At 48.5% G+C, this 26,614-nt stretch overlaps 1 protein-coding gene across 3 annotated transcripts in view; it reads right to left on the bottom strand.

The window, feature by feature from the left end:
• Positions 1-2,866, bottom strand: part of CERS4 (ceramide synthase 4) — a 28,703-nt gene extending 25,837 nt beyond the window's left edge. The window contains exons 1-2 of one of the 3 annotated variants that reach the window (XM_053911342.2): positions 2,698-2,866; positions 2,198-2,526 (exon numbers count right to left, since the gene is read on the bottom strand). The gene's annotated coding sequence lies outside the window, so the exon portion shown is untranslated. The remainder of the gene's footprint in view (positions 1-2,197; positions 2,527-2,697) is intronic. The other 2 variants (XM_053911344.2, XM_053911343.2) reach the window with 2 other exon arrangements.
• Between the last annotated feature and the right edge of the window lie 23,748 nt (positions 2,867-26,614).

The following is a 26,614-nucleotide window of genomic DNA, read 5'->3' as shown; positions in this document are numbered from 1 at the left end:
TGTCACTCACTCTTGGTTTCCTTCCACCCTCTCTCCAAACCCCATCCTCACACCCAAGGTGAGTATGTCTCCCAAGCTCCAGGCTTGCTTCTCTAAAGCTTGCCCAGCACCTAGCCTCACCTCACCACCACCTGGGCCTCCAGTGGTGCCACTATTTCCAGATGCTGGAAACAGGTTGCTGACTTGTAAGTGAACACGCTCCCCAATCAGCAGTTTCTGCATCCCATTCAACTGGAAGTCTACCCAGGACCCACCCACTTCTCACACAGCCATGCCTTCCCCTGCTCCAGCCCCACCCTGATCTGGACCACGGTAGTGCACCTGCCTCTATGCTGGTTCCTGCCGGTACACTCCATGTGCCCAAATCCATGTGGAGGGCAGTTTCTTCCCTCTACATCCTAGCTCACTGGTCTCTCTGCCCATTAACTCTTCTTCTTCCCACCCCCACCCCCCTGCCTATTATCTCTTAATCATCCTTACTAATGAGTCCAACAGCCACCTCCTCCAAGAAGCCTCTCCTGACCCCTCCCCAGGCTGAATCAGGTCACTCCTCTGGCTCCCTCCCGCAAGCATCCTCCATTTTACCGGATGCTTATTACTAGCTGGGCACTGTGCCCACCTTTGAGGTGATGATTGCTATTATTCCCATTTTGCAGGGAAGAAACTGAAGCACAGGAGGAGGAGGTGAAGTCACTAACCTCAGGGCAGTGAACAACTCAAACTGGCAGGACCTGGTCAGCTGCAACATCCAGACAGCCACAGCCACAACCATAGCCGGAAAGTGGGCAGCCTGCAGTGCCCAGATAAGAAAGGACTGTGCCTTCCCCTCCCACATCTGCTTTCCTGTGGGTGTCCTAGGGGTAGTAGGAGGTGAGAGGAGTGAACCCAGGCCTGGCCCCCACCAACTACAGTCATCCCAGTGGCTCCTGTGCCAGTGTTCACTCCATGCCAGGCTCTGGGCTAACCAGAAACACTTTGCGAGCCTGACTCAGCCAATCTACAGATGGCCCTGGGTCTTCTGGAGGAGGGTGCAGTTATGCACCCTCACATCCATTTCTCAGAACAAGAAATGGAGGCTCATGGGGCTGTGAACCCCCACTGGCACTGGAGGCCTCCCCTCCCCGCCAGCCATGAGGCTGCTACTGGGATGGCCCTTTCCTAGCCAAGGCTTCCTCTGACCCCATCAACACTCCCAGTGATAGGAATTGCTCACCCATTTTACAGATGAGAAAACTTAGGCTCAGAAAACTTTCCCTGGGCCCAAAAGGCCAGTTGCAGGACTAAGGCTCCCAGCTTATTTCCACTGCCTCTTCCCTCCAGACATCTTTGCTGGGAGCAGGTGAGCTTGGAGGGCAGGCAAAGGAGGTCCGATAGCTTCCTCCCTACAGCCTGGCTAGGCCTGTGGGGCCTAGGTGTGTGAGTGAGGGTCCAGGCACTTCCCAGTTTATTCACAGCAGCTGCTCTTGAGTTGAGGCTGGGGATGCCACAGCCCGTGCTCCAGAATTTCTAATTCTGCAACGGCCCCACGCAACAGATCCAGCCTGCCTCAGTGGGGCCAGCGGGGGCTCCAGCTGGGGCCTTGCCTGGGCTTGCCCATCAGGTGGCATTTCACAGATTTTGCAAGTCAGACTCAGCCACAAGCTCCACACCCTAGACATGTTTCTCCCTCAGTTTCCCCATCCTGGCCATAAAAGGCCCCTCCACACTCCCAGCTGCCCATGCCAGCAATCTCCTCTGGATACTTTCCTTCATGCCCCACTGCTGCAAGCAGGAGACACAGATGATGTTCTACTAAAGTGAACACTCAGTCCACCTAGTGTCCACCGTCCCCGGGAGTAGAGTCCAAAGCAGCAGCCTTTTCCCATCTCTTCTTCCCATAGCAGCTGCTGGATACTCTTAAGATCCAATGGGACTCCCTCTCACACTTTGTTCTAAGCCTCCTGTGGTTCCCACAGGCTTGAGAACGGAAACCACACACTCCTAGCCATCCATCTTCGAGGCCCGGGCCAACCTCTCCCGACACCTTCAATCCCCCCTCGCTTCAGCCACGCTGGCCTCTTTTCTGCTCAGCAAACCCACCAGGCTGTGGGCCCTGCCTCGGAATCTTGCTGTTTTCTGGGCCTAAAAAGCCCTCGCTGTCTGGCCACTCAGACCCGGATGATATTTTCTCCAAGAAGCCTTCCCTGACCTAACTTACCCCACTGCCCTGATGCGTCGTCTTCCCTGCACTTAGTAAGGGCTGGAATGATCTGTTTCTGCTTACGCGGTTCCTAGCCGTCAAGGCTGCGCTACTGCGGGCTCTGCGTTCGGGGCCCCGGCTGCATCCCCAGGTCTGGCACGTCGGTGGCACCCAGCAGTAGGCGCTCCGTACGGATTTGCTGGTGACGGGCCGACACTCCCGTGGCGCTCCCCTCGTGCACACGGCCGGATTCCCCAGGGTCACAATGCCAGGCATGCCCCCAGTGCCTCCCGCACGGCGCCGGGGCTCTCCGGGGAGCGGGGATCTCTCGAGGAGGCAGCCCGGGCCTGGACCAGAGGGAAAGGCCAGAGATGACGTCCTGGGCGTGGAGATGGGGGACGGAGCAGCTGCGTGTGGAGGCCCGGCTGGGGCCGCCATGGCTGCGGAGGAGAGGCGGGAGCTGGCCGCAAGGGTGGCGTTTCGGCGGCGGTGTTCTGGGCGCGGGGAGACTGGCTTACCTGAGGGGAGCGGGTGACCGAGTGCACCGGAGGTCGACGGAGGTGGGGGTATGGGCGCCAATAAAAGAACCACACGCAGCGAGCGCCGGGTAGTCACAATCAGTACCCAGCTCCGCTCAGGCTGGGGCGGGGGCGGGGGCGGGGCCTGGAAGGGCGGGGCTGGGGGCAGCGGCTGGAGGCAGGGTCCTGGGATTAGCCGGGTCTGGTGGCGCTCGGCTCCCTCCCCGCAACAGGCCGCATTCAGTCCCCGCTCCCGGCCCCACCTCAGCCCCGACCCGCCCCGGGGCCCCGGGCCCCGCCCCAAGGCGCGCTCGGCCCGCAATCCAGCCGCAGATATCTTGCCTGAACCTCTGGCTGTGAACATAGCCACTGTACATTGTGCATTCAATCAGGTCCCCACCTCACCTGCGCTCTCCACATGTTCCCCACCCCTCGCTCCCTCCGGAGTGCCTTCTTCTGGCCTGGTTCAGACCCGCGCATCTGCCAACACTACTGGGAAGCCCTGTTTCTCTGTAGGCCGGGGGTTGCAGAGGAGGCCGGGACACCACTTCTGACCTCCAAGGCCACCTCCTGCACCCCGGGTCTAGGGACCTGTCCCAGTTCACAGGCCATACCGGTCCAGTTCGTGGTTCATGGGGCCAGGGGCGCGCAGAGGCTGATCCCAACTTTGGGGGCCTTGGAGACCATTCTGGAGGCTGGGAGGCATGGAAAGCAGCAGGGAGGCGTGCAGTTTGGAGTCATAGTAGGGGATTTTACCACCCCATTGACAGAAAGTCAACAAGGAAACAGCAGCCTTCAATGACACACTAGATCAGATGGATTTAGTTGACATCTTCAGAGCGTTTCACCCCAATACAGCAGAATATATATTCTTTTCAAGTGCACATGGAACATTTTCTAGGATAGACCACATGTTAAGACACAAAACAAGTCTCAATAAATTTAAGATTGAAAAAAAAAAGTCTGCAGTTTGGTGGGATGCAGGCGTCAGGCAGCTTGGAATATGGCGCAGCCCCAGGTTCTGCTGCGGTGCCCACATAGGAGAGGCAAACAGGGGAAGGTGCTGGGCTCTCTCATAGTGGCTGTAACAGAAAGTGACCCGGATGAGTAGTGCACAGGGTCCCAAATCATAGGTGAATGGTGAATGGAGGACAATCCCGGATCAGGCAGAGGTCTTCTGTGCACATGAGGCACACCAGGGACTCAAGGTTCAGCTGTCATCAGTTGAAGGGGTGGGGTTTCCAGAGTGCTGGCTAACCCGTGTGATCTGGCGTCATCTTTGAACAATAAGCCTCTCCCTGAAGCAGATCCCAGGAAGGTGGGGTAAGTCCTGGTTTTCTGGACTTTGGGGCCCCTAGGCAAGTTGCTTCACATCACTGACATTTGATTTCCACACACAGGAAGGTAGAGAGGACAGAGTCCTTGGTCGCAAGTGTGGAAGAACCTGTCCCTCCAACTACACTTCTGGCCTTGCATTTGCTGCTTACTTCCCACCCCACCCCATTATTTTTTCTCTTCAAATCCCTCAGTCCCTTCCAAAGAGCCCCCCATCTCCACCTCTGCCCACCCTCCACGTGCACTCATTCTCTACCCCTCTTCCAAGAGTTCTTTTGCACATCAGAAAAGGAAAACAAAGTAACTGGTTTCAGTTGTTGTCACTAGGAACTGTTCTGTAGCACATGCCTTGTACCTGGGGCCACTCAGAACAGGGCAGCCATTTGTATGAATAGTAACAGGGAGACTCCTCATGGAATAGAGACAGGTGGCAGATCCTTGGTGAAATGGAGGAAGAGGCCCTCCAAAAAGGATGGGGTGGCCCAGGGCCAGAGAGACATTTCAGGTGGGAGGTACTGCATGGGCAAAGTGGGGAAACTGCAGGAAGGGGTCAGCCTGAGGGAAGGGGTACAGGCTGGACTGTCTACAGTTGGACTGCTGCTTGGCTTCTGCATGTCCTCCTGGTCCTTCCCAGCCCCATCCATAAGCATGCTCCTGGGGGAGGGGGTGACTTGAGAGAGATGAATGGGTAGGGATTAAGCACAGTTAGGGTCTGGAGGTGATGAGGAGAGGACAATAGGGTGAGGTCAGTGACTAAAAGCCCTCAAAAGCTTTTTCTGGAGAGGTACAACCAGATGTAAAATGAGACATAGTCAGATTGAAAATGAGTGGTTAGGGGGAGCAGCTGGGGCCTGATAGGGGTGAGGGTTATAGATACAAGTGAAAGAAGGGACTCCAGGGGGATTTCCAGAAGTAAAATGGCCAGGGTCAGGGGAATCACGGGAGGCCATGGATTGGTGAATGGGGATGGGGAGTGGGAGCTGTTTCTAAGCTAGCCAGTTCAGTGTGGGGCATCTGGGGGAGGGCCCTAGGAAAGCCCAGAACTCAGACCTGAGGGAGAGAGAAGGAGCTCCTTGCCTCCTCCCCTCCTCTCCAGGACTTAAGCGACAAGGAGGTAGGATGGAAGAGGCTGATGGGCCTGGATCCAGGTGCCTCCCCAAGGATCTCCTTGTCCCTACTGCTCTGCTCTAGCCAGTCTGCTGGTCCTTGCCACACTGGCCTTTTTCAGACCCTGGGGCCAATACAGCCAGGCGTGAAAGCTGGATCCTGGCCCTGAGCTCTGTGATAGGTGGAATAATAGCTATGCAGTAGTGCCCACATGTCCTAACCCCTGGGACCTGTGACTATGTGGCCTTACATGGCAAAAGGAACTTTGCAGGTCTGATTAAGTTAAGGATCTGGAGAGGGGAAGATGTTCCTGGATTACCCAGGTGGGCCCAGTGTCATCACAGGGAGGTGGGAGGGTCAGAGACTGAAGATGCTACACTGCTGACTCTGAAGGTAGAAGACGGGACTGCGAGCCAAGGCCTGCAGGCAGCCTCTAGAAGCAGGAAGAAGCACAGAAATATTCTCCCCAGTGCTTCCAGAAGGACCATAGCTCTTCAGACACCTTGATTCTAGCTCAGTGAGACCCATGTTGGACCTCTGATCTCCAGAACCATCAGATAATAATTGTGTGTTAGTTAAGCTACAACCTTTGTGATGATTTGTTACTCTAGCTACAGGAGACTCACACAGACTCTGAGTGCCCCATTAGGAGTCCTTCTCGCAGTGTCAGACCCCCCCCTACTCCCATGTTGACTCAATTTCCAAATTACCACCACTGAAGACCTGACCCCTTCTGGTGGTCTCCAGGGTCTCCCTGTTCCCAAGGGTTGGGGACTGAAGTCAGTCCTGGATGGCTGCCTGTCTGTCACTGCCTCTCTGGGCCCTGCAGCATTCTGTTAAGTGACTCTCGTTCTAGTGCCTCATGCCAGGAAGCTGTCTGCTGTCCCAGGGCCTGACTGTCCTGTCTGGCCCATCTTTGCCAATCAAAATTCCTGCTTTCAGAATCTAAAGAACAAAATAAAGGAAAAAACAAAACAGAAACAAACTCTAAATACAGAGAACATTTTGATGGTTACCAGATGGATAGGGGGCTGGAGGGCTGGCTGAAAAAGGTGAAGGAATTAAGGAGTACAAATTGGGAGAGTTTGTTAGAGATACCCACAGGGTCCTAGAACATACACAAACTCACCCACCTGGGAATCAGCACCAGAAGGGCCCAATTTGCTTGTGAGTAGTGGGAGAAGTGACTGAAAGCCTGCCGAGAGCCCAGCAAGCAGCACTGTTTCCTCTCTGACCCCTGCCCCACATACAGTGCCACATCGAATCAAAGTGGGATGCCCTGCCCTGGTGAATACATAAGGCTCTGCCCCTTACAGAGTAGCAAGAGCTCCAAGACAAAGAAATATGGACCAAATGAAAGAACAGATCAAAACTCCAGGAATAGAACAAAGTGATGAAGAGATAGCCAACCTATCAGATGCAGAGTTCAAAACAATGGCAGTCAGGATGCTCACAGAAATGGTTGAGTATGGTGGCAAAATAGAGGAAAAAGTGAAGGCTATGCAAAGTGAAATAAAGGAAAATATACAAGAAACCAATAGTGAAGGGAAGGAAACTGGGACTCAAATCAATGGTTTGGAGCAGAAGGAAGAAATAAACATCCAACCAGAAAAGAATGAAGAAACAAGAATTTAAAAAAATGAGGAAAGGCTTAGGAACCTCTGGGACAACTTTAAATGTCCCAGCATCCAAATCATAAGGGTGCCAGAAGGAGATAAAAGAGCAAGAAGTTGATAACTTATTTGAAAACTAATGAAGGAAAACTTCTCCAACCTGGAAAAGGAAATAGACATGCAACTCCAGGAAGCTCAGAGAATCCCAAAGAAACTGGACCCAAGGAGGAAGACACCAAGACACATCATAATTAAATTAGCCAAGATTAAGGATAAGGAGAGAATCTTAAAAGCAACAAGAGAAAAGCAGAGAATTACTTACAAAGGAGTGCCCATTAGACTGTCAGTTGATTTCTCAGAAGAAACCTTGCAGGCAAGAAGGGACTGGAAAGAAGTATTCCAAGTCATGAAAGGCAAGGACCTATGCCCAAGATTACTCTATCCAGCAAAGCTATCATTTAGAATGGAAGGGCAGATAAAATGCTTCCCAGATAAGGTCAAATTAAAGGAGTTCACCATCACCAAGCCCTTATTATATGAAATGTTAAAGGGACTTATCTAAGAAGAAGAAGATGATCAAAAATGTGAACAGTAAAATGACAACAAACTCACATCAACAACTGAACCTAAAACAACAACGACAACAACAACAAAAACAACTAAGCAGCCCTGTCTGGTGTGGTTCAGTGGACTGAGTGCCAGACTTCGAAGCAAAGGGTCGATGGTTTGATTCCTGGTCAGGGCAGATGCCTGGGCTGGGGGCCAGGTCCCCAGTAGGGGGTGCAGGAGGGGCAATCACATAGTAATGTTTCTCTCTCTCTCTTTCTCCCTTTCCCTCTCTCTAAAAATAAATAAAATTAAAAAAAAAAAAACCTAAGCAAACAACTAGAATAGGAACAGAATCACAGAAATGGAGATCACATGGAGGGTTATCGCCAGAGAGGAGGAGGGGGAAGAATGAGGGAAAAGTTACAGGCAATAAGAAGTATAAATTGTAGATACAAAATAGACGGGGGGGGGGGGGGGGTTAAAAATAGTAGAGGAAGTAGAGAAGCCAAAGAACTTATATGTATGACCCATGGACATGAACTAAGATAGGGAAATGGGAGTGGGGGTACAGGACAGAGGGGAATGAAAGGGAGAAAAAAATGGGACAACTATAATAGCATAATCAATAAAATATATTTTTTAAAAAAGGAGTACAAATTGGTAGTTACAAATTAGTCATAGGAATGTAATGTCAATAATATTGTAATAACTCTTTATGGTGCCAGGTGGGTACTAGACTTATTGGGGGACCACTTTGTAAGTTATATAAATGTCTAACCACTGTGGGGTACATCTGAAATTAATATGATATGGAATGTCATCCATAATTGAAAAAAAATTCCTGCCTTCCATGGGGGAGCTCCTCTCCCTGAAGACAGAGACCCCCAATTCAGAGAGACCTGGGTCCCCATTTGTGCTGTGTGACCTCAGGTGTGTTATACAGCCTCTCTGAGCCTTGTGGTGTCCCTATCAGTGGAATGGAAGATAACCAGGCTAGCTGGGGGGCTGATACCTGGAAGGACCATTCTCCCCACATTCCTGTCCCACCCTTTCCCCTCCAAATAGCCTGAGTAGGGACTGGAGGAGGTGACTGGAGGGGGAAATGAGGAGTGGAAAGGCCTCTGTACTGGCTGTGCCCTCTGCCTGGAATGCTCTTCCTGCATGTCCATACAGTCCCCTCACGTCCACGCAGCTCCCCGCACTCACTTCCTTGGGTCTTCAGTCAAAGGCCTCCCTGCTCCTCCATCCTGCCATCCCCATGCCAATCCCCCAGTCCTCCTCCCTCTTGTTCAGTATTGAGCCTGTGCATGGGCAGTCCCCCCTGGAGAGTGTCCACCCCCCACCAAGGCAGGGGGATCTGCTTTGATCTCTCTGTGACCCTAACACCTAAACAGGGCCTACTGCACAGGTGGGTGCTTCATAAATATCCACTAGGGGCAGAGAGGATGAGATAGGCCAGACAAGAAATAGGGTTTGTCTGAGAAAGGCTCAGAAAGAGGGCTTGCTGAGTGTCTGTGTCTGTATGTCTGTGTGTCTCTCTGTTCATCTAGGTCTCTGTGTGTTTCTCTGTGTTTCTTTGTGTGTCTTTGTGAGTCTGCCTGGGTGTGTATCTAGGTGCACGTGTGTCTGTCTATGGAGATGTCTAACTCTGGGGTGTCCTTATGTTCCTGTCTGTATATTTCTGTGTGTCTGTGAGTCTGTCTGACTCAGGGTGTGTCTCTGTTTCTGGGAGTGCCTATGAAGCTTCAACTTCCCCTACCAAGTGGGTGTTGGATCCCACTCTACCTGGACTGGCACTGCCTTGTCTCTGGTCCTGCTGCTTATCTCCCTCCTACCCCACCCCTGCCAGGTACCTTCCCAGCTCTGTGCCTCAGTGTCCTCACTTGCCCAGAGTAGGTGCTCAGCACCTGGCGTCCCTTCCCCACCATCTGGCTCTCCCAGCTCCCCTAGGCTAGTGTGAGTCAGTGATGCCCACCAACCAACCTGGGGTAGGGAGAACTTACTACCAGGCACTGTGTGGACAGTCTGGCAGAGATGAATATGGTCAACCCTGTCTGTGAAGCAAGTGCCCTTCAAATGCCCATTTCACATATGAAGACACAAGTCCAGAGTGGTGAAGCAAGCTGCCCAAAGCCACACAGCATAGGGAGCATGCACCTTTGAACTGAGTTCTGCCTGACCTCTTGCTCTCTGTCAGCCTCAGCTTTCTTTCCATTTGCTGCATTGGGTAGGGGGGTGGGGCACCAGAGTGGAGGAGGCACCAGGGTGGGGGATGATCATACCTTACTTTCCCTCATCCTTACCATCTCTGTTCCCTGGGAGGTCAGGGCTGGCCTGGCCCCCATGCAGGTGAGACATGGGTGATGGGAAAGGGTCCCAACAGCTCTTGGGTACCTACCATTCACCACCCATCCCTAACTTCCCACTCACAGGAAGCCCTGATTCATTGATTCCTGCCTTCTGCCCTGTTAGGGTGGCCGTGCTGCGAGCTGTGAAAGAATTCACAAAGAGAAGAAAATGCAGAGAGCAAAGTTTTATTCACTTTCCAAGAAGGGAAAGGCACTAGTGTGGAGAGGTACACAAGCAGCAAAAGTTTTTATTGGGTGATAAAGCGGGAGGGGAATACAGCTGGGTAGTCATAGTGATTAGTTGTAAATCAGAAGGTTTCAGGCTGATTGTGCAGGCTTCAGTTTGTTCTGCTGTTATCTTTGGGTTCAGGGTCCAAATCCTCAGGTCTGGCATGTCCTGTTTGTGTAAGTTTAAAGCACCTGCGCTGGAGATGCTTCTAGTAATCTCTCCAGTCCCGAAAATAGGGACTCAGAGAAACAACAGTTAATTATGCTTAACAGGCTCAAGGAAAGAGAGAGAGTGCTAGCTCTGGTAAAGAGGGCCTGCAAGGGACTTTTTTGTCCTTTCATGCCCCACCACTCCAGAGAGCATCTGGAGAGGTCGTCATTTCTCCTAATCCTCACTGAACCCCTGCCATATCTGCACAATTCAGCAAATGAAAACCCTGGTCCAAAAGGTACTGTGACCAACCCTCCCATGTGTCTGAGACATAGGACTTCCAGGGCTAATACCAGGAAGGTTCCAAGCAAACTGTGGTGGTTGGTCATTGTACTGGGAGGTGCAGTGACTTGCCTAGAGTGATACAGCTAGGACAGGAACTGCCGTGCCACCTCCCCACTACCCCATCTAAGACACCAACCACAGCCTCTCCTATAATTGATTAGAAGAAGTTTAAGGAGTCCTATTCTAAAGGGGTTTTAAAAACAGGTGATAACTTCCCTGGCTGGTGTTGGTTGGAGCATCATTCTGTAACCAGACGGTTGCAGGTCCAATCTCTGGTCCAAGCACGGGGGTGTGTGACCTCTCCCTACCCCATTCTGGACATGTATGATCTGTGGTCTGGATGCATAAGATCCTTGGTCCAGGTGCCAGTCCTGATTCAGGTGTGTACAGGAGGCATCCAGTGGATGTTTCTTTCTTTCCCTTCCTCTCTCCCATCCTCTCTCTCTAAAAAAGCAATGGAAATAACATCCTCAGTTGAAGATAAAAACAAATATTTTTTAAACAGGAGATTATAATCCTTTCTTTTAAAACAAAAACTTGTACCTTAGACATTCTTTGCACCTTTTTTAAAAAATAGAAGTAAGATATGAATAACAAAATTCATCATTTTAACCATTTTTAAGTGTCTAGTTCAGTGGCATTGTTAGGTAGGATAGATAGCAAACAAAGGCAGGGAGGAGGAGGGAGACATGTCTCTCTGCCCACTGATTCCACAGTCCTGGGCCTGGTTGGGTAATCTTGCCAGGTGTCCCAACACCAAAGGAAACACCAGGCTGACACAGGAGGAGGGCAGTCCTTGAAATTCTATGAATTGTCCCTACTACCTGGGAAAGTGAGTCTTTGGAACTGTGCTTCCATCCCAAGGCCTAGAAGGCTGAAAGGGCCCACAGTGCCCAAAGGAAGAAGCCCATTAACACCTTTGGATGTTCACAACCCCTATGCACACCCAAAACTGGCACCACCTTTACCTGTCAGTCAGTATGTAACTTTTCCACCTCCATCCCGCCAACTATATACATCCTCAGAACAAAGGACTCGTTCTCTTGGCTCTCTGGCACCCAGCATCAGGCCACCCCGGCACTTGGCACTCGCCATCCGAGTCTCTGGCTGCCCTTACCCTACTTTGCTCTGAACCTCTGCATTTCACCCCCTCCCCACACCTCGACAAGGCCCATTCTCCTCCTTGAGAACATATCACCAATAAACCCTGCTTGCATGCTAATAGACTTGCTGATCTGTAATTCTTTACTGCCTTGGCAAGAAGAACTGAGTTTCTGCTGTAATAGCATTACATTCACATTGTTGTGCAACCATCACCACCATCTTCCTCCAACTTTGCTTCCAACCTTCTCATCTTCCCCAAAATGAAACTCTGTCCCCATTAAACACTAACTCCTCCGCCCCCTCCCCGAGCCCTTGGCTCTCACCATATACTTCCTGTTTCTATGAATTTGACTCCTCTAGGGACCTCTTATAAACAGAATCAGAGAGTACTTATCCTTTTTGTGTCTAGCTTACTTCACTCACCATAATGTTTTCAAGGTTCATCTGTATTGTACCAGGTAGAGAACTTTATTCTTTTTATAGCTGATTAAACATTCCGTGGTACATACATACCACATTTTATTTATCCATCATCTGTCAATGGACATGAGTGCTTTCACTTTGGGTGACTGTAAATCATGCTGCAGAGAACATGAACAACCTGGTTGAGTCCCTGCTTTCCATTCTTTTGGGTAGGTTAAAGAACAGAAATTCAATAGAGTACATTTTGAGATCTAATTGGCTTTATTGAGCCTTCAGGAAGGTTCACATTCTAGGGACTGGAGAGGCCCTCGGCAAACAAAATGGAAAGGTTTTAATGGCCAAGGGAGGGGAGGGGAGGAATCTATTTGCAAAAGAAAAGAACTGATCTGGTTCAGGCCAGGTCCTCTTCTAGGCTGGAGGGAAGACAGGGCTTTTATCATGCAGATGATGTTAGTTATGTTAATCAGGAAATTTCAGAACGGCTGGTTAAAGGTCACACTCCTGGGAGAGGCTGAATTTAACGTAAGCCTTGGTTTGCTGTAGTAGGGGCAAATTATTCGATTTGGGGCCTGTTCTGGAGCCTCTGGTAATTCTATGTGTAACTTATCAAGGTACCTGAACCTTTTTTTTTAACTTAATACTTCTGGAGATTTTTGAAATCAATACATAAAGAGGTGTTAAAAACAAAATTTCAGCTAAGTGTGGTGATTTAATTGGTTTTATTAAAAGATTCAGGAGTGTGACAGCATCTCATTGAGCAAGCAGAGGGTTGCTCCCAGGGCTTGTACCAAATGGAAGTGTTTACAGGAAGAAGGGTGGGGAAAGGGAGCTATTAGTAAAAGAAAATAATTATTTTTAGACCAGGACATCTTTGGCAGGGGTGGTGGGTAAGGAGATGAGGGAATGTTAGGCTGTTTCTTATTCCTCTGGGAGGAAGACAGATGATTTCATTGGTGCTGACCACCGAAGTCCAGACTAGTTGATTAAGATCACACTTCTGGGAGGGGTTGAAATTGCAGTTAGGTTTGGCATTGAATCTAGGTTGAGTGTCATAGTCTTTTAGCATGAGTGATACCCTTTTGGACCTGAGTTTTTTTTCTTTAACACAGATCTCTTGGTTTTGTTTTGAAAGGGGTTGGGATGAGTCTTTTATTTTTTGGAAACAGCTTTAGAAATATTCATATGCCATCCAATTCTCCAATTTACTGTGTTCAAGCCAAGTGTTTTGAAAGATTTTTATTTATTTATTTTTAGGGAGAGGGGAAGGGAGGAAGAGAGGGAGAGAAACATTAATGTGCAAGAGACACATTGATTGATGGCCTCTTGCACACCCCCAACTGGGGACCTGGCCTGCCGCCCAGGCATTTTATTTCCAGGTGCTCTGCATATTCAGCTTCTCAGCCAAACCTGCCCTAGACTACTTACCATTGCCCAGACAATGTTTTCCTATGACTCCTCCCTACTCCTCCCCAGGCACCTGCCCTTGTTACTGAACAGCAAGTTGGTGTCCTGCTGCCCACTGCCATCTTCTAGGCAAAATTCCAAAGGCAAAGTTTCGGTGATAAAGGAATGGAGTCTTTATTCAAAAGCTTCACAATTTTGAAATAACAGCTTTCCACAAGAATTAGTCACTTAGGCCTGTCTATTAAGGCTAAAATCTTAACACCAGGATCCTCCTATCATCTCTCCCTGTTTTTAGTTATCTTATTTCTATAGGGTTAGTTTACAAACTAAAACAACGTAAGATACAAAAGCTACACAATTTCGGAAGAAAGGATTCTGCCTCACAGCTGGTCCACTTTAGAACATCCAAAGAAGAATAAACCTGCCACCCTCTGCCAGGTCAGCCTGATCCTAGGCTGCACCCGGAGTTTCTTCCCATCCAAAATACTGCCCGTTGGGAAACCCAGGCTGTTGCAGCACAATCTTTCAGGTGTCCTAGAGGAAAAGAGATCCTGAGAGAGCCCGAGAGGGCCAGCTCTCTTGATTTCCAGGTGCTCTGCATATTCAGCTTCTCAGCCAATCCGGTCCTAGAGTGCTTACCATTGCATGGACAACCTTTTCCTATGGCCACTCCCTACTCCTCCCCAATGATCTGATCAGATCTCTCTGTATCACCCAGATTGGGGGGCCGGTCTTGAGCTACCTCCCAAGTGGCCACTGGTGAAGGCAGGATGGGCTGCTCTAGGAGGTGTGATCAGAACATCAGATGAGCCAGAACACTACCTGTGTATGGTGTGGGATTGAGCAGGTGCTTTCTAGGCACCAGAACAAAGTACCACAAATTGGATAGCTTAACAACAGAAATTTATTCTCTCACAGTTCTAAAAGTTCCAAGTTAAAAATCAAGGCATTGGCAGATCCACACTCTCTCCAAAGTCTCTAGGGAAGAATCTTTCCTGCCTCTTTCTTACTTCTGGTGCTTCCAGCATTCCTTGATATTCTTTGGCTCGTAAGACTGATTACTCTAATTCCTAGGTCCGTATCCATATGGCTTTCTTCCTTCTCCGTGTGTCCAAATTCCTCTTATAAGTTCACCAGTCATTCACTCAGGGCCCATTCTACTCCAGGATGAACTCGTTTTAACTTGATTATACCTGCAAAGACTCTACAGTAAGTTCTCACTTGATGTGGTAAGTTCTATGACTTTAAGCAAAATGACATATGTTATTACAACAGAACAAAGCCAGAGGTTTGGCTGGCTGTTGTCACAAAAGCCAATTTTGCGAAGCAGATGCTGGTGCAAAAGGAATGAGGTTTTATTTGGGTTCTGTGTGAGCTGGGAGAACGATGGACTCCCCTCTCAGAGACCATCTCCTCTTTCTGCCATGGAAAAGAGTCCAACCATCCTCAGCAAGACTAAGACAGAAACCCATGTCCAGAGCTCCCGCTCCATTTTAAAGTACAGTCCTTTGGAGCCCGCAGGAGGCTGCTAAGCAGTCTTAGTTCCCATCGAGGTGGCTTAGCTTGTTCCCGGCTGTTGTTCACTTCAGGCTCCCCCCTGGAGCCTGTGTGTGGAGACCGCACAGCTATGGGCCATGTAGTTGCTGGAGCCACATGGCCGTGTGCTCCCAGGAAAGAGAGCACATGAACACATGGTGGAGAGCATCACCAGGTGGGTGAGAGAGTGAGCCTCTCTCCTGGAGTCTGTGGGCCACGTGGGTGCTAAGGCCACATGGCATGGAGAGAACAGGCAAGTGCACCGAAAGAGTGCAGGAAGAGAGAAAGGGAGAAAGAGAAAGAGAGAGAAAGAGAGAGAGAGATGGATTCCTTGTTTCCCTGGGGTTATATTAGCTTGGGTATGGGATGGAGCAGGTACTTTCTCAAAATGACCGATCAACTACTCAAACTTTCGCATGCTTTTGGGTGGGTCTGCCCCCAACCAAACCCTTCTTTCCCCAGGCTAGACTGACAGGCCTCTTTGGTTCAGCACCTCCCCTTGCACCATTTTGTCTTATATGGTGCATGTGCCTGCCTTCCCCTGGTCCCACCCCCAATCTGGTTGAGGGGAGCTTTTTTCTCTCTCCAATTGTCTTGCTAGCTTTTCATGCACTCAGAAAAACCTCCCCGGCCACCATCTTAGCTGATCCAGAAGACTCCCTGGCGCTCTTACTGATCGTTTTCCCGTAACATTATAACAAAAAGACCGATACAACTTTATCTAGGACCAGCTGTATTTCCAAATAAGATCTCATTTCCAGATGCTGGGGCTCAGGACTTCAACTTATATTTTGGGGGGACATAATTCAATCCAAAATACCCTCCAAGTATTTTTATTTTTGTTTTCATTGTGTGTATGGGTCTGTTCCTCCCCCCTCCCCATGACTCTGTGGTGGCAGAACCCTATCGAAATATTACATGTGAATTATTATATACAAATTTGTGAGAGCAAAATGCCCCTTCCAAAAACCACCTGTTGGGCGAGAACCCCAAAATTCTAAATTCAGGATCGATTCTGAAGAATTGGCACATAGCCTTATTTAAATTCATAAGAGCTTTATAGGAGAAATTTACACATGTGATGAGGCAGCTGCTCCCGGTGGTGGCGGCCCAGAAAAATCCACGCCCCTCCCAGACGGGGGCCCTTATTATAGGGGTTAACAGCAGAGCTCTGCGGTGGGCAGTCACAGCGCCCACCAGAAAGAGTGGTGCGTCCCTAAAGTATCAGGCAGCATTGGGCAGGGACCACACTCTGGACTTGCATTAACCTCCGTCTTGCGGGCCTGACGTTTACCTTTGGGCAGTTGTCTGGGTGTCAGTTAAGCCTGAGGCTGCAGAGAGGTAAAAAGAGTCCAACATTTCCCAGGTGCCTTTGGTGCTGGAGCCAGGTTGCACCTAAAGTGAGTTCCCCTACACCCTCAGTGAATTAATTCCTTGTTCCCCCCAAGAATTATCAGCCTGTAATTTAAGTTATAGCCCCCATCTTGTTCACTATAAAGTAGAATGAATTCTTTGTCATAATTTGGACACTTTTTGAAAGATATAGTTCCCTCCAACCAATCCTTTCATTTCCTCCTCTGGGTTTTTGGTGCCTGTGTTTTGGAGGGTCATGAGGAGACCCCTTTGTCATTCCAAGTCAATGTGGAGGATGAGTGATGGGGGCGTGTGGGGGACAGAATGTTCAGGGTGTGGGCAGGCGGTAGGGGTGAGCTTCTCCAGGACAGAATGTCCCTCAGTTGAAGGGGGCAGGTGGGTGTGGATCAGGGCACTAGGGGAGAAGGAGCCCAACATAACCTGAAGGGGACTGTCCATCCTCAGGCCTGCAGGACCCAGGTGCAGACATCATGGAACCACAATCAGGTTTTTGTGGACAGTGTCACCCTCTGATTTGCAGCCTGCAGGGTCACGGGGCCACAGTGCCAGAGGTGCCTGGCAAGCATGGAAGGACACGAGCCTTGTTTTCACAGTGAGGGCGCTTGGTGGCTGGCAGGACCAGGGGCAGAGTGGAGTTAGGAAGGAGAGTGAGGTGGGAGGGAAGTCCTACAGGCAGGGCTGGACTGTGCACCTAGTATGATGCCCCTCTCTGGCTGGGAAGCCAAGGGGGCAGCCCAGGGCAACAGCAGATTTGGAGGGAAGGTACTAGGTTGGATGGGAGAGGTCCAGATGGCTCTGGGAAGCTTGTGCTGAAAGCCCAGTTTGTCTGGACTGGAGATGCAGTGCTCATGGGCGACAGCCTCTGTGGCGAGGGCAAGGGGGCGTGTGGGGGCTGGGCCTAACTGCGAGGGGGCATCTAGCTGGGACCTGTCCCCTCTGCTCCCTCATGCCAGCTGCATGGGCCACCTTTGGCATCCAGGCAGAGGAGTTCATAGAGCAGCTTTGCTGGACAGACGAGGCTGAAGGACTGTACCTGAAGGGTAATTCAGGCCTTGAACTTGGCCTCTAGACCACCCTGGGGCAGGAGCTGCAGGAAGATGACCAGAAAGGAGGAGCAGGGAGCGGAAAACAGCATTTGTTGCATTTATTGACCACTTACCAAACACAGAGCATATTCTAGCCTTTTGCCTAGTAAACACAACCGTTGACAATTGTCACAGGCACTCTTGTGTCAGACTCTATTTTACATAAACTCACCTGATCCCTCAACAGCCCTGTGAGGTGGGTATTCTTATCTTTCTTTTGCAGGTGAGGACATGGAAATGTAGAGAGGTTAGGGTACTGGCCCAGGGTCATACAGCTGGCCAGTGGCTGAGCTGGGAGTTAAACCCTGGACAGTGTTTCTACTCTATTGGTGGTGAGTCAGTGGCAGGTGGACAGACGGTGGACAGACTGAGTCCATTGTCTGGGCAAAGCTGGGCCCTGAATGAAGACTCCTGCACTCTTGCTTGGGGTGTGAGCTGGAGGTAGGACTGGCCTGACCCCACCTCCCTGGAACCTCTCTTCCTCCCAATGCCTCTTTCATAACTGCTGCAGGCTGGGGAGGAAGAGGGTGAGAGTTGTCTGGAAATGAGGGGGGGGGGGGGAGGAGGGAGCCAGGGCAGGACTAGCAGAGCTGGGGAGGGGCCTGGGAATGTGGGGCTGGGGGCATGGGCAGGGGCTGCCAAGAGAGTGGAGAGGCTGTGTTCAAGCTCAGGACTTTGGGGTCCTCCCCCACTGGGCCCAAGGCATGGGGTTTCTCAGTTCTTTCTATGCCCAGACCAGCCTGGGAGTGGCTCCAAGGATGGGAATGTTAGGTGGGGAGGGGGAGGGAGACATATCTCACCCATTGATTCAGCAGTCCTGAGTCCGGTCAGATAAGATTGCCAGGTGTTCCAAAGCTCACAAGAGAGATGTGATAAGCAGGAGGAGGGGAGCCTTTGAGATTCTCTGTGTATCGGTTCTACTGGCTGGGAAAGGAAGCCTTGAAACTATGTATTAATTCCAAAGTCCAGAGAGAGGAGGAGAAGGGGGAGCCTGGAGGCGGGCTACAAGCATAAAACCCCTAAAACTTCAATAGGCGGGGCACTCAGACTAGCTGGGTGCCTGCTTGTATTTTATTTTATTTTATTTTTAAAGATTTATTTATTTTTAGAGAGAGAGGAAAGGAAGGAGAGAGAGATGGAGAGAAGTATCAATGTGTGGTTGCCTCTTGTGTGCCCCCACTTGGGACCTGGCCCGCAATCCAGGCACGCGCCCCGACTGGGAATCAAACCAGCAATGCTTTGGTTCACAGCCCCACGTTCAATCCACTGAGCTACACCAGCCACGGCCCTGCTTGTATTTTATAAATAAACTCGCTACCACTTTTCCACTGTACTCTTTGTCTTTCATCTGAATTCATCTCTTGAGAGTGAGACAAGAACTGAGGAGGTGGAACCCCCTTATTCGAGTCTCCCTAGTAACGGGAGGGTTTCCTGGGGGAAAGGATCCTGGAGTGACAGAGTGGCTCAGTGTTTGAGTCGCCGGTTCGATTCCCAGTCTAGGGCACATGCCTGGGTTGTAGGCCAGGTCCCCAGTAGGGGGTGTGCAAGAGGCAACCACACATTAATGTTTCTCCCCTCTTCCTCCTTCCCTTCATCTAAAAATAAATAAATAATTTTTTAAAAAATTAATTTTATCTTCCTTTATTGTTTTTAATTTTTTTATTGATTTATTTCAGAGAAAGAGGAAGGGAGAGAGAGAAACATCGATTTGTTGCTCCACCCATCCGCACACCCATTGGTTGACTCCTGCATGCTCTCTGACCAGGAATTGAACCCTCAGCCTTGGCACATTGGGATGATGCTCCAACCAATTGAGCAACCTGACTGGGGCTTAATTTAATTTTTAAAATTAAATTTCTTGGGGGTAGCATTGGTTAATAACATTAATTAAATTTCAGCTGTACAACAGTATTGTATGACATCTGTGTACTCTATCGTGAGCTCACTCCTGAAGTCTAGTCTCCTTCCATCACCACGTCCTTGACCCCCTTTACCCTTTTCATTCTTCCCTAGCAGCAGGATTTTTAAGAAAAAAAACTGGGTTCCATCTGTATACAGCTTTTTTAAAAAAAACATTACATAAAAACACTTTCCATAGTGTTGAAGAAAATCTTTTTGTATCGGTAGAAAAACCTCCACATCATCCAAAATGTTAAAAACATTTTTAATAACCACATAATAGTTTTGATCATATTATTGTACTGCACTTAACTTGTGCTAACTGAATATTAAGATAATGCTATCATGACTATCGTTATGTATACATATTTGCTACTTCTCGTATTTCTTCAGAATGAATTATCAGAAGTGGAAATACTGGCTTGCAAAAGATAAGCATTTTATGATTCTTGGCACATGGTGCCAATGCTCTCCAGAAGGCTGGGATTTATCCTGAAAGCAGCAAGCCAAAGCAAAATTTTGTAATTTAAAAAAAGTCACTATTAGACAAAAAGACATCTCATTTTAAATTAGCAATTAGTATCTTTGAGTATCCATGAGGCCGAACATCTTTCCCAGATGGATCAGCACTATGGGTCTGCTTTTCTCACCTGGATATTTGTGACTTCTCCATTCATGGGCTTTTCTATCTCTTGGTTGCAGTGTTCACAGAAATCAATTCATACTAGCTCTAAGTTTTAAAGAGAGATGACCCAGTTACATTTCTTTCCCATTTCTCCCACTATTCTTAAGTAAGCTTAGAAAGAACTTTGAAATCTCAAAGATTTGAAATCCATTTACTTCTATTTCCTTCTAGTCACATGGAGGTGTGTAGTTTGATTTTTAGATATTTACCTCTTCAGGTCACCTTGTATTCGTTGGCTATTGCTGAGTAATAAGTTACCTCAAAATGCAGTTGCTGAAAACCCCAGCCTGTGGGTCAAATGTGGCCCATGGCCTATGTTTAGAAACTCTGACTGAAAGACATGTCCATTTTTCACCAGTTGCCTGTGACTGCTTTTGCACTGCAAACAGCAAGTCAAGCCGTTGAAGCACAAATTGTATGGCTGCCCTGGGAAGCATAAAATATTTACTATCTAGTTCTTTACAGAAAACACTTGCCAATCCCTGCACATGATCAAGGCAGAAGTTGCAGTGCCATTTCTGACCTCACCACAGAGGTCACAGCCTGTCTACAGAATTCCACTAGTCACACAAGTCAGCCCACCTCACAGGGGAGGGGACTTGAATACCAGGAGGTGAGGATTGCAGGGGCCATCTTGGAGGCTGGCTACCACCCCTGAAATTTGTTTGCAGGTATTTTTGCAAAGATGCTTGGCTGCCTGCCTGATACTCATTTTCCTTCTTCATTACTAAGAACATTGATTTTTGTCTGGGGCAGCAATCTGCTCCATTTAAATCACAAATGTCTCCAGATTCTCTTGTAGCTAGAAGTGGCTATGTGATCCATTTGTGGCTAATGAGATATAAGTGATGGTAGGGCTTCTGAAAGCTATTGTTTCCCTGATTAGAAGGAGAAACTCTGCCATCCCTGCTTTATTTATTTTTTTTTTAACACAAAATCCTTCCCCTTTCTTGGGGCCTGGAACACTATCATGATGCCTGGAAGTACAGCAGCCATATTGAGGCCACAAGGACAGAAGCCACTTGGCTAAGGATGGTGATGCATAAAGATGGAATGTCACTAGGTCCAGGAGGGAGCGTGGAGCCTCTGCCCCAGGCTCTTTATTTCCAGATTCAATGTTATATGAGCAATAGCAAAACTTCTCCCTCCCTGTTTCAGTCACTGTTAGATTTTTTTTTTTTTTTTGTAAATAGCCAAATTCAATCGCAAAGGGTTCTAATGTAGTATGAGAAAAGGATCTTTTCCTACTCCCAAGTAGTTAACTAATTGTCTTATCACCATTTGCTGATCTGTGACACCATCTTCATTACACAAGATCACATGTACGAGCACACACATGATTTTGGGTCTACAAATTCTGTATCCAATCTCAGTGCTAGAGTAATAATTATTCTAGCTCCAGAATGTGTTCTCATGTCCAGTAAGACCTCCTTTCTCCTTTTTATCTTGCCTCTATTAACTTCGCCTCTTTATTCTTCTCCGTGAACTTGCCAGTTGATTTGTGCCCCTCCACCCACCTCTCTCCCAGAGTATCTTTCGTCAGAGTCTGGCAGTTAAGGACACCTTTTTATGTTGTTTGGTTCAGGTCAGCTGTTGCTTTCTATCCCTGCTTTTATTTTCTAGACTATTTACGGAGTCAGCCCTGGATCATGCAAGACCCCAAGCTAAGGGTCCCATTTAATTTATACACTCCTCGCTGGAAGTATGTACTATGATTTCCCCTATTTTACAGATGAGGAGGCTCAGAAGGGCTCTCTAAGTTGCCCAGTGTCATGAAGCTAATAAAGGACTAGAGATGTGATTCAAACTTAAACACCTAACTCCCAAGGGCTGTTTCAACTCCGACAGGATCCTGCCTCCTCTTTGTCATGTCAGTAGGTCCCAATGGCAGTCTTCTCACCTTGAACCACTTCAAGAGATGTTGGACAGCCTCGGCCAGTCCCTGCAGGTGCTAAACTTCCAGAGGGAGGTGCCCGAGAGCCCCCTGCTTTATGCCTTCCTTCCACTGTTGCGTCTCTGACTTCCCAGAGGGAAACTGAGGCAGATCTGGCAGTGGTCAATACTCCCAGACAACCACAGAGAGGAATCCAGAATTTTTCTGGGCAGAGGAAAGTGTCAGGACCCACCAAGCAGTTACCTGTTCAGTGGGGCTGCCATTGCCAGGGCTTCACCCTTACAGAGACCCCAGTGGAAGATGGCTTCCCCCAAGTCTGGAATCCCACTGCCCTGACCTATAATCACTAACATGTCTGTTGTCCCCTCACCAGTCTGTCCCCTCTCATCAGCTTTGTCCAAGGCCCTGAACAGGAAGCAGTAATGATACAGAGAGATGTTATCAGAACACTGGGGAGAAGTCAGGATTGGCCACAGGAGTTCACCGAGGCAACAGGTAAATAATCTAGGACGGGATTGGCTGAGAAGTTGAGCACCTCCAGAACGCATGGAATTATGGGCGAGAAGATTTGAAATAAAAGAAGTGCTCTCTGGCTCTCTCTGGCTCTCTTTTCCTGGAGGATGCCTGGATCATCGTGCTGCAGCTGCTTGCGTTTCCCACTAGGCAATATTTTGGGTAGGAAGGAAATCTGAGTGCAGCTTAGAGTCAGACTGGCCTGGCAGAGGGTGGCAGGGTTATTCGTCTTTGGGTGTTCTAGAGGGGACGGGCTGTGAGGCAAAATCCTGCCATTCTTCCAAAATTGTGTAGCTTTTGTAGCTTATGTTGTTTTAGTTTGTAAACTAACCCTATAGAAATAAGATAATTAAAACTAACAGGGGGAATGATCAGAGAACTCAGGTGTTAAAGAGTTGTACCTTAATTCTTGGGCTTAAGTGACAAATTCATGTGGAAACTGTTATTTCAAAATTGTGAAGCTTTTGAATAAAGACTCCTTTTCTTTATCCCCAAACCTTTGCCTCTGGGATTTTGCCTAGAGGGTGGCGGCAGGGAGAGGGACCCCACCTGCTGTTTGGTAACAACAAGTCCATTCATTTAGTGCATCAACAGATAAATAGAGATAGACATAGACATAGACATATGTATATTTTAATTCTAACCCAAGGACATTTTTCCCCATTGCTTTCACAGAGAAAGAAAGTGGGGGGGGGGGGGCGGGCACGGGAATCATTGATGTGACAGAGAAACATCACTTCGTTGCCTTCTAGTATACGTCTTTGCCCTGACCAAAGATCAGACCCATAACCTGGGCATGTGCCCGGACTGAGAATCAAACCCGCAACCTTTCAGCCTATGGGACGACACTCCCACCAACTGACCCACCTGGTCAGAGTATGCATGAATAGATATTTACTGAGCAGCTGTCCTGTGCAAGGGGCCCTGCTGGGGATTCAGCCTGGAATGGCATGAGAAAGTCCCTCCTTCCTGGGGTTGACAGTCCAGGGGTCAGCAATGGTCTCTCCGCTCTCCGAGCATCACAGAGGTTGGGGCTTCCCATTCCCCTGGAACCTTTCCCAGCAGTGTTGTGATGGAGGGTAGTCTGCTTCACCCCATGAGGTTGAGCCTGGATCATTTCATTTGTCCATTCATTGTGGGGCTCCCCTGAGAGTGTGACTGGGGCAGATCTGTTGGCTGACTGCCCACCAGGCCCAGTTCTATGTCCTGCTGCGGGTTCCCCAAGGGCACATGCCCTGGCATCACTGCCCTGGCATCACCTGAATGTCTCTGCTGGCTGACTCATCCTTCAGGCACTGTGCTCAGGGCCCACAATACTTTTAGGGGCCCATGAAAATGTTTTGAATTTAATTTCTTTTAAGATTGGAAGGAAAAAAATGAATAAAATGTAATTGATATGTCATCATGAATCAAGCCTGGATTATAGTCACTTTTATGCCAATGCAGTTTGAAATATGACTACTTTGTTGAAATGGAAGTAGGGGCCATGAAAACAAAGCGCTAAGGGCCTGCTAAAGCAGCTCCACCTGCCACCCCACCCTGTGAGAGAGCGATTGTGGATCATCCTGCTGCTGCTCAAAACCCTCCTGCGGCCTCCCAGCACAAAACACAGACTGCGACTCTCATGACCTCAGCCAGCAAGGCCCCATCAGCTCCCTGCTCCCCACTCCTTTGCTCTCTCTACTCCAACTGGCCTCCTTGCTGTTCATTAGTTTCTTCTTTAAGATTTTATTTACTGATTTTTAGAGACAGAGAAAGGGAGGGAGAAAGAGGGAGAGAAATATCGATCAGAGACCTGGCCTGAAATGCTTTCCAGGCTCCCCTGTCTAGCAGGTGATTCTGTCCACTGGGAGCTCAGCTGGGGCTGTCAACTGCAACACCTGCATGTGGTTTCTCCATGTGGTTTGGTCTTCCTCCCATGATGATGGCTGGTTCTAATGAGGCATGGTCCAAGAGGGAGCCAGGAAGGACCCTCACACCACTTATGGCCTATTCTTATAGCATTATGTCACTTCCACCTATTATAGCATTATGTCACATAACCCTATTGGTTAAGGCGGTGGACACAAAGGTCTGCCTGGGTCTAGACCCCAGCACTTGAGCAGGAGTGTCAAATTCACACTGAAGAAGGGACAGTGGGACAGGGGATAGTGTTACAGCTGTTTTTGCAGAATACCATGTGCTCTATCCCCACTGCAGTGTCCTCTCCATGAGGGGGGTCACCATTTGGGTTGTTCAGTACTATGTCTCCAACAGTACCTGGCACAGAGTAGGTGCTCAGCACACCAGCTGCTTCTATGGAAACATTCCAATGCTCCTGAGCAATCCTGTGTTCTGAAAACTCACACTCTAAAAATAATAGGAGATTGACTTCCAGTCAAGATGGAGGTAGATACACTTTGCCTCATTGTACAACCAAAAGAAGAACAGCAAATTTAAAAACAAGAAATAACCAGAACTGCCAGAAAATTGAACTGTATGGAAGTCCAACAACTTAGGAGTTAAAGAAGAAACATTCATTCAGACTGGTAGGAGGGGTAGAGACAAGCAGCTGGGGCAGAGAGGACACACAGCAAGGTGGTGGCTGGAGGACTGGGCAGGCGAGGTGGCAAATAGGCCGCTCCCACATTTGAGTTGGGTAAGCTGGGAGGAATAACTGGGGAGCAAGACAGACCCTGCAACCAGGATCCCAGCAGGGGAAAAGAGAGCCTCAAAACCTCTGGCTGTAAAAACCTTTGGGGGTTGAGGTGGCAGGAGAAACTCCTGGCCTCACAGGAGAGTTCGTTGGAGAGACCCACAGGCACCTAGAACAGACACAAACCCACCCACCTGGGAATTAGCACCAGAAGGGCCCAAGTTGCTTTGGGTATCAGGGGAAGTGGCTGAAAGCCTGCTGACAGTTGAGCAAGCATCATTATTCCCCGCACCCACCCCTGCTATATACAGTGCTATAACAGAGCGAGTGACATGGGTTGCACCGCACTGGGGAATACTTAAGGCTACGCCCCTTATAACGTAACAAGAGCTCCAAGACAAAGAAATATGGACCAAACGAAAGAAGAGATCAAAACTCCAAAAACAGAACAAAGTGATGAAGAGATAGCCAACCTATCAGATGCAGAGTTCAAAACAATGGTACTCAGGGTGCTCAGAGAAATGGTTGAGTATGGTGGCAAAATAGAGGAAAAAGTGAAGGCTATGCAAAGTGAAATAAAGAAAAATATACAGGTAACCAACAGTGAAGGGAAGGAAACGAACTCAAATCAATGATTTGGAGCAGAAGGAAGAAAGATACATTCAACTGGAACAGAATGAAGAAACAAGAATTCAAAAAAATGAGGAGAGGCTTAGGAACCTCTGGGACAACTTTAAACATTTCAACACCCGAATCATAGGGGTGCCAGAAGGAGAAGAGGGAGAGCAAGAAATTGAAAAATTATTTGAAAAAATAATGAAGCAGCCCTGGCTGGTGTGGCTCAGTGGATTGAGTGCCAGAATATGAACCAAAGGGTCGCCAGTTCAATTCACAGTTGGGGCACATGCCTGGGTTGCAGGCCAGGTCCCCAGTGGGGGCACATGAAAGACAACCACACATTGATGTTTCTCTCCTTCTTTCGCCCTCCTTCCCCCTCTGTCTAAAAATTTAGGAAAAAAATCTTTAAAAATTTTTTTAAAAAAGAAAAAAATAATGAAGCAGTATTTCCCCAATCTGAGAAAGGAAATAGACTTCCAGAAAGCCCAGAGAGTCCCAAAGAAGTTGAACCCAAGGAAACACACACCAAAGCACATCATAATTACTTTACCCAAGATTAAATATAAGGGGAGAAACTTAAAAGCAGCAAGAGAAAAAGACACAGTTACCTACAAAGGAGTTCCCATATGGTTGTCAGCTGATTTCTCAAAAGAAACCTTGCAGGCAAGAAGGGACTGGAAAGAAGTATTTGAAGTCATGAAAGGCAAGGACCTACATCCAAGATTACTCTGCCCAGCAAAGTTATCCTTTAAAATGGAAGGGCAGATAAAGTGCTTCCCAGATAAGGTCAAGTTAAAGGAGTTCATCATCACCAAGCCCTTATTATATGAAATGTTAAAGGGACTTACCTAAGAAAAAGAAAATGATCAAAACTATAAACAGTAAAATGACAATAAATTCACAACTATCAACAAATGAACCTAAAAAAAATAAACTAAACAAATAACCATAATAGGAACAGAATCACAGAAATGGAGATCACATGGAGTTTTATCAGTGGGGAAGGGGTTGGGGGAGGATGGGGGAAAATGTATGGGGAATAAGAAGCATAAATGGTAGGTACGAAATAGA

This window comes from Desmodus rotundus, chromosome 9 (genome assembly GCF_022682495.2).
Source record: "Desmodus rotundus isolate HL8 chromosome 9, HLdesRot8A.1, whole genome shotgun sequence".
Classification (NCBI taxonomy): Eukaryota; Metazoa; Chordata; class Mammalia; order Chiroptera; family Phyllostomidae; genus Desmodus; species Desmodus rotundus.
Note: the sequence above shows the minus strand (reverse complement) of the source record. Positions and strands in the feature narration are given on the sequence as shown.